Here is a 5153-nt window from a genome sequence, read left to right as displayed (position 1 = left end):
TTTGAGCCCTGGCTGGTCTGGAATTTGCTATGTAGACCAGGCTGGCCTGGAACTCACAGAGATCTACCTGCCTCTGACTCCCAAGTGCTGGGATTAAAGGCATGCACCCACCACATCTGATTTTATTTGTGTGTGTGTGTGTGTGTGTGTGTGTGTGTGTGTGTGTGTGTGTGTGTGTGTGTGTGTGTGTGTAACTCAAGGAAACCAGTAGAGGGCACCAGATCCCCTGCAGCTGGAGCTACAGGCTATCCAAAGTGGGTTTTGGGAACCAAATTCAGGTCCCTGCAAGAGCAACATGTGCTCATAAATGCAAGCCATCTCTCCAGCCCCCTGATGCAGCAGCTGCCACTTGCTCCTGCTATCTTCTTCTCCTTCTTCCTCCTCCTCCTCCTCCTTCTCCAGCTCTTCTTCCTCTTCCTCCTCTTCTTCTTCTTCTATTTCTTCTCCTTCTTCCATCTTCCTTCTTTCTTCCTTCTTCTTCGGCATGTATCCCTGTAGGCCAGAAGAACATTATGGATGGTTGTGAGCCACCATGTGGTTGTTGGGAATTGAACTCAGGACCTCTGGAAAAGCAAACAGTGCTCTTAATCACTGAACCATCTCTCCAGCCTCCTCTTCCTCCTCCTCCTTTACCCAAGACAGGGTTTCTCTGCATCCTCAACTGTCCTGGAACTCACTCTCTAGAACAGGCTGGCCTTGAACTCACAGACATTCACCTGCCTTTGCATAAGTGTGCTAGAATTAAAGGCATGTGCTACCACTGCCTGATCATGATGCAGCTTCTTAAAAGGTGTTCACATTCGTTAATCTCTGCACTTAAAAAAAAGAAGCTAAACAAATAAGACATATTTCAAAAGGTTGCGTGTCACATGTTTTCTGGAGCCCTGCTGCCATGAAAAAAAAATCTAACCTGACAGACATTCTGTTTCACCCCCTCTGCCTTAATCACAGAGCAGAAAGGCCCCCGCTGCTGTGATCCTGAGGGACCAGTTTCTGTCACTTCAGCTTGGAGGCAGGGCTGGCACAGTGAGGCAGGTGAACATAGATCCCGAGGGGAGGTTGCTGTGGCTCAGGCATCTGGCTTTGTCATTGCTGGCAGCCAACAGCAGTTTACAAGGAATCTCCCTGGACACCGGGGATATGGAGGGGTATGGGGGGGCCAGCTGTCACATATTACAAGTGGGGTTCATTTTGGTCTTTCGAGACAGGGGTTCTCTGTGTAACCTTGGCTGTCCTGGACTTGGTTCTGTAGACCAGGCTGGCCTCCCGCTAAGCTTCACTATTTCGGTACCCACGTGGTTCTTTGGTTGGTTGGTTTTTCGAGACACGGGTTTCTCTGTGTGTAGCATTGCCTGTACTGGACTCACTTTGTAGACCAGGCTGGCCTCGAACTCACAGAGATCCGCCTGCCTCTGTCTCCCAAATGCTGGGGTTAAAGGTGTGTGCCACCATGCCCAGCTTCCCACTTGGTTCTTACAGCCCTGCTCTTCATGAGGTCTGGAGAGGGGGAGTCCTTGTCCAGGTTAACTGACCCATTGAAGGACTAACAATGCTCAGCTGTTTTTGAATAAGCGATAGGTGATTTGTTGGTGACTCGGTTGCTAGGTATAAGTGAAGCCCCTGCCAAATGGATTTGTGTCAGAGATTGTTGCAGTGGTGATGTCATATTCTGGGGCAGGTGTTTCCTCTGCACACTCGGCAGAACACACACCACAAGGAACCCTGTGGTCTCCAAGCAGGCCTAGAGGGACCATGAGCTGGGAAACAGTACAGCTTATTGTCCGGCCCAGGGCTCAGGCACTCACCCTCTTTGGGACTGTAATGGGTGACAGTCCCATTACCTTCCCTTCATGATGGCTGGGTCCCAAGACCTGCATGATATGTGTGAACTATCCCAGAGTTAACCTGCTGTCTACCTGCTGCCCACAGGGGCTGCTTCCTTGTCAGCAAGGTGCTTGAGTGTGGCCCCCAGACCCTGAGATAGCCCCCTCACTCTGCCTCCCTTCTTCTCCGGCACCTGAGTCTTTGCTAGAGTAACCATTTGTCTTAGGACTACACTTGTCCAGCAGGCCTTTTCTACAATGTGGTTCAGCCACTGTCCCGTGCTTGGGCCGGTCCTAGCCCTCTCTGGTCTAAGGCTCCTGCCTGGCTGACTCCCTGCACAGTGTCATCAACCTCAGACTCAACCCACCTCTTTGGCCTCAGCTGTGGGCCATCCTTTTCCAATAAACCAGCACACTCCCTCTGGATGACACAATCACCTCCCTGTCAGGCCATGTGGTGGGGGGCAGCCGCTTAGTCTGGAGAGCTGGAATGCTGGGCAGTTAGGGCCCTGACCTGGCACCTAGGTATCCACCATGTAAATGTGAACTGTGTCAACCAAGTGCCCTGGGAGCTTCCAGGACCTGCTGTGGGGTAACAGTGCCCTGGGGTTTCCCAGTTCTCACTTAGGAAGCATTTTCTGTGGGGGGGAAAATGCTTTTTTTTTTTTTTTTTAAATCTTGTATGGTTCTTCCTAGCCTCAACTGTATCAGCAAAGCTTTGAAGTTAAAAAACAGTATTCTCCAGGAATACATTCTATTTTATGGAATAAAGTGTTACCTTACCCTAGATACAAAATAAAACCAACTTAAGAGCTAACAAGAAAAGAAAAACAAAAGACTCTTCCTTTTTGACCACCTCCCCTAAAAGGTGGCCTTTTGTTCCCTGCCAGGGTAAGTAGAGGTGTTAGCAGGGACCAGCCCCTGGGTCTGTAGCACCTTGCTCTGTATCCAGCCAAGGCTCCGCTGACTGCCACGCATGCCCCTCCCCACCAGGTTTCACTAATTTGATTTTTCTTTCTTCTTCAGCGTTTTTTTTTTTTTGAGGATCAGGCTAGTGGAGTTTGAAAACGCTTTACTCTGTAATCCAGCTTGGCTTTAAACTCATAGCAATCCTCCTGCCTCAGCCTCCCAAATTTTAGGATTTCAGGTGAGATCCTCCATGTTTGGCTGATTTTTCTTATATAAAAGTGCCTCATGGGTTTTTTTGGGGGGGAGGGGGAGGTGTGGCTGGAGAGATGGCTCAGTGGCTAAGAGGACTTGCTGCTCTTCCTAGCACGGTAGTTCACGACTGTTTATAATTCCAGTCCTAGGGGTTCCGATGCCTCTTCTGCGCTCCAGAGGAATGCATCAGGCATGCATGCAATCCACATATGTATGCAAACAAAACACTCATACACATAAAATAAATTAAAAAAAAAAATCGCCAGGCATAGTGGCACACACCTTTAATCCCAGCGCTTGGGAGGCAGAGGCAGGTGATTCTCTGAGCTCTAAGGGGTCCTATTGGGGCACCATGGCTGCTCCAGGTAAGGAGGGCATGGGTGGGAGGCTCCTGGCCTCTGACGTTGTTCTCAAGGAGAAAGCAGGAGAGCTGGGAGTGAGCCTTGCTGAGCAAGGCTGCCTGGGAACTCCCGTTACAGGAGGAACACCCTCCGCCATCCTGGGATTCCTTTTTTGTTTGTTTGTTTGTTTTTTTGCTTGCAAATGTTTTCGTTTGTTTTTTCGAGACAGGGTTTCTCTGTATAGCCTAGCCTGTCCATCCTGGACTTGCTTTGTAGACTAGGTTGGCCTTGAACTCACAGAGATCTGTCTGCCTCTGCCTCCCAAGTGCTGTAATTAAAGGTGTGTGCCAGCACTTTTTTCCCCCAAATGCTTAAAGCTATATATTTATGTGTGTAGGTGTTCCGCATGTGTACCAGGCTCATGCTTTATCTGCGCAGCCAGCAAAGGGCATTGGGATCCCCTAGGGCCACTGTTACAGACAGTTGTGGACCACCATATGGGACCTGAGCTGTCTCTCTATCCCATAATCCTATTACTCTACAAAGTTGGCAACTGTGTGGCCATCATCTAAGCCATGGATTGCCCACTGCATCCCAGCGAGGCGAACAAGGACCACAGCTGGTTTACCAGTCAGGCCTCAGCTTCTTTCCTGGGTCCCTGCCCTGTGGATAAGGCTGTAACAGCCCATCCAAAGCGTCTGCCACCCATAGCCCTGCCTAAGAGCGGAACCCGCACCTTGTGCTTTACAATGGCTTCTCCAAGCCTACAGTGGGATCCCTCCTTGTACTGAGTCACCTAATTTCAGTCCGCACATTCGCACTGCCGCCAGCCATGAGCCCACCGCCCAGAGACCTCTTAGGGAGAAGAGGGAAAACAGGAACCTTTAATGTCCATCCTGGGGCTGTGGGGTTTGAATACCGCTAGGTTTTAGGAGAGGTTGGCAGATGCCTGGCCTGATCTTAGCTTGCAGGTAGGTAGGTTTCTCCAGTCTGAACTTCAGGGGCTGGGAGGGGTGCATGAAGAGTGGGGGATGGGGTCTCAAGGCAGCCAGCCCTGGGCACTGTGCCACTCTCCATCGTGAGGTAAGGACCCACAGACCTCAGTGTCACTGGACAGCACTGTGATATGGTTAATGGCTTCTGCAAATGACATTTCACAAAGCCTTAAGGGCACTGAATTAAACAAACAAACAAACAAACAAAAAATACTGCTAGCTTGAGAGGTGCATCACGTGATCCAGAAACTTCAACCCTCAAAGATTCATCCTTCACTGGACAAAAGGGGGCGGACCCAGAAAATAATGGGGACTTCTCACGGGTCACACAGCCTCTGAGGGGCAGAAGGTACTATTGAAGTTTACCATGTGACTTCCTGAATGGCTCTAGGCAGGAGGCTGCTTTCATGTGGGAAAAGGAGAGGTGGAGGCCAGAGCGTGACAGCAAGGAAACACCTGGTCACAACAGTGGGACAATTCCCAGGGGGAGAGCCTGGGGAATGGAAAAACCGATGATTCTTATTATTCTTCAGCTGTGTGTGAGTTTAGGCACTGAAAGACGTGTGGGGGAAGATTTTAGTGTTAATGGCTCAGTGGCAGGACCAGGGGGTCTATGGACCAGGGCCCTTGCCTTGCTGAACTGCCTTTCTGTGTGGCTGCAAACTAGTTACTAAGCCTCTCTGAGCTTTGTTTCCACATCTGCCAGATGGAAGTTAGACTGTGCCTTTCTACCCCGTCTGGCTAAGGAAGGGAAGAATCTGGGTTTAAAGGTGCTAGAACAGGCCTGGTGGTGGTGGTGATGGTGTAGGCATTTAATCCCAGCCCTTGGCAGG

Source organism: Acomys russatus, chromosome 17 (assembly GCF_903995435.1).
Source record: "Acomys russatus chromosome 17, mAcoRus1.1, whole genome shotgun sequence".
NCBI lineage: Eukaryota > Metazoa > Chordata > Mammalia > Rodentia > Muridae > Acomys > Acomys russatus.
Note: the sequence above shows the minus strand (reverse complement) of the source record.